The 10961-nt window shown below is 50.5% G+C and overlaps 1 non-coding gene across 1 annotated transcript; it reads left to right on the top strand.

The window, feature by feature from the left end:
* The first annotated feature begins 7105 nt into the window (after window positions 1-7105).
* On the top strand, window positions 7106-7178 carry EI90DRAFT_t239. The gene has a single exon. It is a non-coding gene; the product is annotated as a tRNA-Tyr (tRNA).
* Window positions 7179-10961: the final 3783 nt, after the last annotated feature.

The raw sequence follows: 10961 nt of genomic DNA, 5'->3' as shown, positions 1-10961 counted from the left end.
CCTTGTCTACACTGTGCGTTGGTTAGGTTATGAGGGAACTGATGAAGAATACTCTTCGCTCTTGGCTTCAGAACTTGATCATGCTCCTGATCTCGTTGCAGCCTTCCACACCCGCTATCCACACAAGCCTGGGCCTGAGTATTAGGTTTGATAAAAAATTTTCTTCTCCTTCTCCACCACCTCTCTTCCTCCAGTGCGAACAATCCTCCTGTCCACAGTCACCTCCCTTAGCCTCTCTCGTAGGTCTTACGGCCTTCAGGGGTTCAGGCCTGAGAAGGGGATACTGTCATATCCATAACAACTCCACCTCACCTCCACTCCACTCTGCCACCACTCCGGTCCACCTCTGTTACGTCCTCCCCTCGCACCTCTGCTATACCCTCCAGTTCACCTCTGCCTCCGATCTCCGGTACCTCTTATCCTCATCCTACACGATTATTAATATTTCTATCTACTGTCAGGGCACACCCGCCTGACCCGGGCCCACCCGGGCCCACCCGGCCACACCACACCCGCTCCCCGCTGTCTATCCCCCTCCCCCCTCCTTCCTCCCTCTCCTCCCCTTTCCTTTCCCTCTTCTTTCCCCTTTCTTTATTTCATTCTTCTCATCTTCCTCTTCTTGTTTATTTCTTTCTATCCACACGGACCACCTTCCTTTGTATCGATGTACTATTGACCCATCCGGCCCACACACCCCGGACGGCTTCCCGCTGTGCCCAGCACACGCGCATGTAGTGGACGCTCTTGGGATCCCCCACGGGGACACCCGGATGCCTGCGGCTGCCTCCGAGGATGACGTGGCACCTGTCATGTGACTCAAGCCGCATGTACATAAATGTACCTGAAGTGGGAGCCGAAGAAGTAACCTTCTTCTCACATTCTCCACTTCAGGTAAGTAGTATAGTTTTCCCCTTTAATAATAATAACACATTCTCCACTTCAGTCTGAGTGGCCAGGGACCACTGTCCCAGATCGGGCCCGCCAGTACGCACGCCCGCTCCACACCCCACGACGGCCTCAGTGCCGGATATTACCCCCGGGCCCTCTCGACCCCGGACGCATCCCTGACATCTACCCAATATTACTACGGACCTCCTAGGACCTCCACCCACTCTGCAAAGGTTTTCCCACTTCTAGTAGCTGTCTGTCAGGGCACACCTGCCTGACCCGGCTCCACCCAGCCCAACCTGATCCGGTACCCCGCTGGTCCACCCTTCCTTACCTCCTCCCCCTTTCCCTTCTTCCCCCCTCATCCTCCCCTCCTCAGTTTCTCCTTATCTTACTTCTTCTTTATTCTCCCTTTATTCTACATGGACGACTTTCTCTGTATCAATGTACAATTGACCCATCTACAGCGCGCCCACCATGTACCCGGCCCGGGCACCCTGGGCGACTTCCCGCTGTGCCCAGCACACGCACCTGCACCAGATACCCTCGGGATCTCCCATGGAGACACCCGGGTGGTTACGGCTGTGTGCGAGGGTGACGTGGCACCCGTCATGTGATCCAAGCCGCATGTATATAAACGAACCTGAAGTGGGAACCAAAGAAGTAGCCTTCTTCTCAACTTTCCACTTCAGGTAAGTAGTACAATATCTCTCCTTTAATGATAATAACAACTTTCCACTTCAGTCTAAGTGGCCAGGGACCACTGTCCCGCATCGGGCCTGTCAGTACGCACGCCCGATCCGCCCCCCGCCAGGCTCTCGGTCCCGGACGCTACACCCGGACCCCCTCGACCCCGGACGAGTCCCTGACACTGTCGCTAATTCCACCCTTCACCTACCCACTCCACAATGCCCAATAAGGCGATTCTCTCACGAGCTCGCTGACCCAGCAAGTGGGTAAGTCCCCCTTGGGTTTTCCCCTTTGTTCCCATTTGTCTTCTATTATGTATATAAGTCCTGTACTGTAGTTGATGGCACCTCAGTGCAAAATCGATGACTAGACTACCCCCCAGAGTTCGCACCCTCTTGTTCTGAAGTTAAGGACCAGACTCCTAAGCATTACTGAACATAGGCACAGTGCTCCTCTCTGAGTCGCTGAGGCTGCAGTCCTTCCACCTCCTTCTGGGGAAAGGTCCAGGGACACTGCCCTCCTCACGTGTTCTTGACACCCATCACAGAAAGGGCATGGAGGTAACAGAGGGCCAAAAGCTTATAAAGGGAAATCTTTCATGAGTAGTGTTTAGGGTTTGGAGGGATGACATCAATGATGAGTCATGGCTGGGAAATTTGGTGCATCTCGACCAGGAAATTCATTAACACTGTAATGGATCTATTGCCTAGACTCGAGACAGAGAGAAGGGGGAGGGTTGTAGTGTGCACAGGTGTGGTTTGTGGGGCCAGGTTTTGGTCCTGGGGCACTACCGGGTCTGCTAGAACCTCAACTAAACACTCACCTATGTCTCTCTTGGACCTCAAGGCTGAGAGTTATGAGCAGAGGGATCTTAGACATAAGCAACAAGCTCAAGGGGGGCATTAGGGTCGTGGATGGCATCTTTGCCACTTGGATGTAACTCTTTCTTACCCCTTCATGGGTCTATTCAGTACTCACTTGTTATGTACAAGCTGTTATCTATTTTATATGAGTTGGAAATTGAATGAATGGAATGGGGGAATGTAAACAGGCCATTAGGCAACCGTAAATAATGAATATCCAATTGGGAACAAAGAAACAATAAAAGAAATATGAATGAATGGGGAATATATGATATCGGGTCCAAAATGGGAATTGTGAAAGTTAACTCCGCAACACCTTGCCACAGCGCCCGCCTATCCTCCCGTCAGCAACGTCCTCGTCTCCAGCTTTCCAACGAGCCCTTATTCATCCCAATTGGTGCTGCAGTTCTTGAGATGTGGCCATTGACAGGTGCTGTCAAGACCACATGAGACTCTACACCATGCTGAACCATCCAAGTATGGGGTTTCCATTCTGGGAAATGCTCCGTGGGTGAAGAAGGAAGGTAGAAAAACAGCTGGGTTGTATGTGTGGTTATGGATGTCTGGAGAGGGGGTGAAATTGGTGGCATGGTTGGGTGTGGGAATTTGGCTTGGGGTTGTTGGGAATGATGGGAAAAATATAGAAAAATAGGGAATGGGTGTATGGAGTGTTGAATAGTGTGGAGATGAGCAAAGGAAGCGTCAGAGGGTATGTGGTGTATGTTGGTGGCCAAATTCCACAGAATCCGACTTTTTGCAGTGCACGGAGTTGTCCCCACAACAATGCCAGGAAAAACCCATGGACTACCATGTGAGAGAAGAAGACACAAAAAAAGAGGGATATTGGTGCCTTGAATGGCAAAGTTGGTGGTGGAAGAGCCACAGCGAACATCAGAAACCAGATTGAATAGGCAGAACTAATGTGTATGTTTGAAATACATATCTTAAACTAGTACCCAAGATTATACGATGCTCATTTCCAGGAGTTCAATGTCCTAGCGACCAGAACAATGGATTCTCCATCAATATGACAGATGTGTCAGAGACCAGACTTGAGACGAAGGAATGTCTCCGTAACGGAGGGCTTTGGCCTCAGCAACTTCTGCCAAGAGCACTGTGCCTAGTGACACGTCCGTGCCCTAACTTACTGACTGGCGCTTAGAACCTAGGGGGGGTAACTCTAGTTGATTTATCTGCTGGGGCGTAACCTATGTACAAGTGGTGTATATATATGGTTACAGTGGAGACGGTTCCGCAATTGGCGGAGCCGAATGGAGCGGAGCTAACGGGGTTAAGACATTAGCCGACTGAATATTACCGACGAGTCGGTTCGCGGGGTTAGCGGAAAGGCAGGCGTTAACCCAGAAATGGAAAGGAGGGATAGGCCTGAAGGTGGGCTCTGCAGGGCAGGCGAGTGTATTGCCCAGCGGAGGCGGGAGTGCGCTAGCGGACGTCGGAGCTGTCCGGAAGTCTTCGGGGCTCCGTACTTAGGGAGGCGTAGGTAATAAATTGAAATGAGGGGGTGGTGACCATCGAGGGGTACCGAGAGGTTTGCGGAATACGGGGGCTCCGAGGTTGGTGAGGGGGGAGCGGAGTTAGAACGGAGGGATCGGAGAGAACGGAAGTCGATGGCCGGGGATGGATATGACAAGATGCTGGATTGACTCCATCTGTGCATTACCTGAAGAGCTGAGACTAGGGGGATGTTTGTGAAGGGAATTTGTGGGAATATACCTATGCCTAGTCTCCCCTCCAGAGGCAGTTTGCATGTCATGGCCCAGTACATTGCTGATCGCAATGGCAAGTTGTCATACTGGAAGTTCTGCACATCAGCCATTTCTACAGTTTGTCTTTGGCGCAGCAAGTCAAACTGTTGGCTCTATATTTCGATGCTCTAAGATCTGGAAGATAAATTGCTTTTCCTGTAGTTCCACTACCTTACACTAGCGACCACACTGTCAGGGCATACACCCTGACCTAGCCCATACCCGCATCCACACCCACACTCGCACCCACACTCGCGCCCGCACCTGGCTGTTGCACTTCCCATGCATGCCCTGTGCCGGATGCTCAGTGCAGCCGGATGGCCCGGACCTTGGGTCTCATGTGACCTCTGGAAGTTTTCGATCTATTGTGGCCACTGTGGGAAGATGAGAAGTTAACTTCCTTCTCATCTCTGACAGTAGGCAAGTTGTACATACTGCCTCTTGCTTATACAGTATATCATCTCTGACCCACAGTAGGTTGTGCCCTGGACAGGGCTGGTTACACCAGAGACTGTGGACCATAGGGGAGGGTCATGGGGACCCGGGAGTCGTCCCCTGACACACACATCCCTTGTACAATTCCTCAGCTCTATGTCCGGGGTCTGTAAAATCTAGCAGCTGGACACAAGTGGATCACATCCAACGCCTCAGAGAAAGGTCAAGAACCATCAATATCCCACTGCCAGGGACCAACACCAGACATGCCCCTCTGTAACATGCTTTTATGGCATCACCTAAGCAACCTTAGTGTACTGGCACCAGGGCAGCTGGATATATCTGGTTCATCACTCAGGCATTTTTCAGGTGATCAACTCATGATCGGGGCAGAGCATGAACATCCTGGCACAGTTCAAACTGGAAAACAATATGCCAATGAAGAACAATCCACCAACACAGCACTGTGAGTGGATGTCAAAGGATTGAAATATTCTATACAGGATTCCCAGGGGATCTGACAAAGAAGATGTTAGAAATGCCCCAACGCGAGTGTGCACCTTCCTTGTGTTGGCTATCTGCAACTGCATCATATATAGCTCCCTAGGTACTCCCTTCAATGAGCAGAAATTCATATTGGGGGTCCAGTCGGTCTCAAAGGGGTTTGAGGTTGCAGCAACTTGCAATCATGGGTCATACTATGAGAAAGCAATTGGCAGACCCTCCCCTTACATACGTTGGAGAAATGGGCCAACCAAAATGACAGGTGTGGAGTCATACTGCATCCTAGATTTTTGGAAGTCCAACATCAGGAAACCCCTGAGGCTGATTGAAGTGGTTGAGAGCAATTCAATCACTCAATCTGCCCAATCTGCCCAATTGACTACTCTCAATCATCTCAATCACCACAACCACACATGGATACATCCATGTGTGTGAGTCCATCGTTTGCATCCAGGTGCTGTACAGTTTCAAATGAATGGGTTTGCAACTTAGAAGTTTTTTCTTTGCTCCAACTCATGCACTCCACTACTCCACTACACACTCTCTTCCCATGCAACACCAAATTAACAACTCACAATACCCAAACAAACTGAGCTGTGGGAACTGCATGAACACACTGTTGGAAGTTACAGCCCAACGCCACTGGCAGTCCCAGGACCGTACATTCACGCTTTGAGAGCTTTGGGAAGGAGGCGCTTTTGGGGCAATCGATGGTGAACATAATGTCGCTTTGGCCCTTTGTTTTCACGCTTTGGCTACCGCTCGCGTTTCACTTCAGTGGCGTAGAACTGACATTAAATGTATATAAGGATAGGACTTGCACTGAGAGCTGATACATCACAATAGACGTATCGCGCTTCTCAGTTTTACAGGTTATCAGCCCAGCTCTACTCCACTGCTTCAAAAAGTCAACCAAAGGTGCCTGGCACTGTTGAACTACTTGTTCTGATTCGCCATACCTTACTTGTTCTGGACTAGCCCCGAGGAACACACTATGACCCTGAAAGACTCAACCATCGATAAGGCTGTCTTTGCTATCGCTAAGTTGAAAGGTCGCAATGACTGGAATAGATGGTCCACCAATCTCCGCTTCGCCATGGGTTATACCTGGGGATATCTAGATGGAAGCCTAGTTGAACCATCTGATAAGACAACAACTGAACATGCACAATGGATCGAAGGGGAAAGCAATACTCGCCGAAGGCTGTGGCTCTCCCTCAGTGACCCGGTCCAAGACAACGTCTTCCATCATGCCCAGAGCACTGCTGCAACCTTGTTCCAAGCCTTGAAGGGTGTTTACCAACACACTGGAGCTTCTGCTGAATACTACACAAGGACGAAGTACTATGAGGCCAAGATCAGCGATTATGAATCTATTTCGGATTTCTTATCTGGCCTCATGAACCTTGCCCATGAAGTAAACAAACACATACCTGGTGACTGAGGACGCATCGAAGACCGTATGATCGCCATGCAACTCATCCACTGCCTCCCATCCTGCATGAGCACCTTGCAGACCATGCTTGTCCAGAATGCCCCAGCAGCAACCAGCGACCTGGATTGGGATCTTGACAAGCTGAGGAGGGAAATAGAGACTGAAGAACTCCATGCCCGAGTAAACGGAATGGACCTTGGAACAAAAGTCGGACCCACACATACTCCGAAGGCACTCACTGCAGAAGAAAACACGAAGGGAAGAAGGAATGATCCTACTTGGGTAACACGCCAAACGTGTTGGAAGTGTGGAAAGATGGGCCATCTCTGAACAAAATGCACAGCGACAGAAGCTGAAAAAGAAGCGTATCAGCAGAAGAAAGCTGCTGAGAAGGAGAACACAAATGCAACTGAGGAGGCGAAGGCTTTGTGTGCAGAAAGCATTGCGAATGCTGCATCAATCACCGATGTGCCAAAGCCCTGGATCGTGGACTCAGGGTGTAAGAAACCACCTCCGCCTAATGCGGGCATTTAGTGTAATGGTAACACACTCAAGGTACCTATGCAGGGCTCTGCGGTTCGACTCCCAGAATGTCCATATTTTATGCATTAAGGTTCCTGAGACCACATGTACAAATTCCAACACAGGGTGCAGTAACCATTTCTGTCCAAACAAGGACGACTTCATAGAATACACACCTTTTGACCCCCCACACCAAATCGCTCTTGGAAACGACAGTCGCGTCCCCTCCTTGGGTGAAGGAACTGTCTTGATCAGCTGCGTCGCTAGAGGGAAGCGTGTCACCTGTTGGATCCAGAACGTACAGTACGTACCCAGCCTCAAGTATGGTCTCCTGTCTTGCAGGATCCTGATTCGCTGAGGAGTCCAGATTACGTTCGGTTCCGATGATGTCTGCAGAATCGAGGGAGCAGATGGGAAACTAGTTGCCAAGTCACTAAAAGAGTTCGCACCCATGTTCTACCTGAATCACCCATCCTCACAGCCGACATCTACCATGACTGGGAGGGCAAACCCGGCTGTGGAAGCCTCCATCCCCTCTTTCGACCTTCTCCACAAACGTCTAGCCCACCCTGGTAAGGATGCGTTGAATGAGATGATAAAGAATGGATCAGTTCTGGGAATGGAGAATGTTCGGGATGACTCGAAGGGTTTTGATTGCGAAGCGTGCATTAGGGGGAAGATGACGAGAGGTCCTTTCGGGAGGGGACATGAGATAGCTGACAAGAGGCTGGGGTGAGTACACTCCGATGTCTGCGGACCTATGGTGTCACTTGGAAAAAGCCGATACTTCTGCACACTCGTGGATGACAAGATGAGCTTCACTTGGTTCTATTCATGCTCACTTAAATCAGATTTCACAGCATGGTTCATCAAGATGGACACTGTCAGGGATCAGCAATGACCCTGGACCCTATGCCGGCTGCGCGTATGCGCGTGGGAAGTATGCCGGTAATTCCCGTCTACTCCGCTTACCTAAGCCCCGGTGACCCGGATCATCTCTGGCATTGTTCTGGAACATTCTATGATCACGTGATTCTATCGGCAATCCGTTTGGTTTCCTTATTGCCGGACTCTACATGTATATAGCTGACCCTAAGATGGGGACATCCCTTTCCCCCGGCTTTAATCACAACTAGGTTATCGGAGCATCTTGCGCGAGCACGCGCGTCCCCTGACAGACACATACTTTGTGAATCAGTACGGGACCCACATCAAGATCTTGAGGACGGATAGGGGGGGGGAATACCTGAACTCCATCCTGGGGACGTATTGTAAGGACAAAGGTATTGACATGGAGCAGACGGTTCCGCACATGCCTGAGCAGAACGGAGTGGCTGAGCGAGCTAATCAGAAGATCTTGGACAAAGGACGAACCTTACTGAAGGATGCTGGGGCTCTGGACTTTCTATGGGCCAATGCTTTCGCCACAGCTGTCTATGCCATGAACCGGACCATTGACACTCACTCGAATGTGACGACGCCTTTTGAACGATTTCATGGAAGGAAGCTGAATGTCGCGCACATGAGGGTATGGTTCGCTGACATATTTGTTCACCAGCTGAAGGATTTGGGAGTGCAGAAATTGGGGGAGAGGGGGCAGCCGGCAAAGTTTCTGGGGTACCCAGAGAGTTCTTCTGGATACAAGGCATACGATGAATGGACTCACAAAGTCGAAATTGTCTGCACGCCCATTTTTCGGGAAGAAGCGAGGATCCAGCCATGTGCCGTTTTCAAATCAAGGGCACATGATGACCCCAGTGACAAGTCAGATGATTTGGATCACCTGACAGAGGCGGCAACCCCCAGACCCACGCCTGTAAGTCCACCTCGTGATCCTCTCACCGAAGGTCCATCAGATCAGTCCCCTACACCTCCCACCGTGCCTACTGCTGCCACCCAGCCCGTTGCTCGACCACAGAGGGAATGGCATCCACCTCATCGCTTTGATCCATCAGACTATGGCACACATGGCCGACACAGGGACGAGATCGTGAATGTATATGAGGATTTTCTGAATGAGGTACCGATTGTGGCAACCATCACCATGGAAGACGTCCTGGACATCGTATTGGATGAGGCCCACCTGGAAAACCCCATACTGACTGAGGACACCAATCTACCAGATGCTCCAACCTTGCGAGAGGCCTTGGCTGGGCCCGAGTGGGAACAATGGCATGCCGCTGTACTAGAGGAGCTCGCTGCCATCCGGGATGCTGGCACCTGGGACCTTGTTGACCCATCCTCGAGCATTCATAACGTCATTGGCTGTCAATTTGTACTCAACAAGAAGTGTGGTGCTGATGGAAAAGTGACCCGTTTTAAGGCCTGCCTAGTTGCTCAAGGTTTTGGTCAATGGGAGGGAATTGATTACTCGGAGATGTTTGCTCCCGTCGTAAAATCGGCCTCTCTACGTGTTTTTCTCGCCATATGCACTCGCCACAGTTGGAAAGTCCACCAGATGGATATCAAATCAGCATATCTCAATGGGGTACTCTCGGAGGACATTTACATGCGTCAGCCAAAGGGATACAAGGAAAAGGGGAGGGAACAGATGATCGTGAAGCTTAAGAAGGGGCTCTATGGATTAAAGCAAGCTGGACAGGAGTGGTATGCAACCTTACATGACTTCCTGATTCAACTTGGATTTCGCCGAACACATGCTGACCACTCGGTCTTCGTATTCAAACGAGGACGATCCATTGTAATCATTCCCATCTACGTTGATGACAAACTTCTTGCTGGGAACGACGAAAAACTGCTTGCATCTATCCAAGACACCATTGGGGACCGTTTTAAAGTTTCCAGCAAAGGAGAAGCATCATGGATCCTAGGGATCCGAGTTCGCCAAGACATATCAGCCAGCATGCTATCAATAGACCAGTCACAGTATATCAAGGATATCCTTGCTCGCTTCAACATGACAGACTGCATGCCATGTGTCACACCGTTGCCCACTGGGATACACTACAAACCGGCATCAACAGAAGAACATTCGAAAGTTTCCTCATACCCCTTCCTCGAAGCTATTGGTTCTCTCATGTATGTATGCTGCTCTAGGAACTCGCCCGGATATCTGCACATCTGTAAGAGCGCTGGCACCATTCGCATCGACTTTTGGACAGGAACACATCGAGGGACTCAAGCACATAAGCAGGGACTATGAGCTGAGGGATAGTATACACAGCCGGGGGAGAGGACCTCATAGGTTATACTGATGCAGATTGGGCAAACAACGTGGTAAACAGGAAGTCGGTATCCGGATACGCCTTCCTCTTGTCTGGGGGGGTGATTTCATGGATGTCAAAGCAGCAAGTAGGTGTGGCAGGATCCTCGACGCATGCAGAGTACATTGCAGTGGCCGAAGCAGCCAAGGAAGCGATCTGGCTTCGACAGCTCCTGGAGGAATTGCACGAAGGAACATCCAGTCCGACCACGCTACACATTGATAATCGAGCTGCAAATCTACTCGCCTGAAACCCTGTCAATCACGCTGTGACCAAGAGCATCGATGTCAGGTACCACTTCATATGGGAATGTATCATGGACAGAATGATTGATCTGAAACTCATTGGGACGAACAATATGGCGGCTGACATACTCACAAAGTCCTTAGCCAAGGTAAAGCACAATCGCTTCTGCCTAATGCTGGGGATGGAGTTTGTGGCCTAGATGGATACGTGGACATTGGGCTGTGGGGGAGTGTTGGAAGTTACAGCCCGACGCCACTGGCGGTCCCAGGACCGTACATTTGCGCTTTCAGAGCTTTGGGAAGGAGGCGCTTTTGGGGCAATCGACGGTGAACATAATGTCGCTTTGGCCCTTTGTTTTCACGCTTTGGCTACCGCTTGCATTTCACTT

The sequence above is a fragment of the Cantharellus anzutake genome, assembly GCF_015039405.1.
Source record: "Cantharellus anzutake strain C23 chromosome Unknown EI90scaffold_86, whole genome shotgun sequence".
Lineage (NCBI taxonomy): Eukaryota > Fungi > Basidiomycota > Agaricomycetes > Cantharellales > Hydnaceae > Cantharellus > Cantharellus anzutake.
The sequence above is the reverse complement of the archived record's forward strand: the minus strand, read 5'-3'. Positions and strand labels throughout refer to the sequence as shown.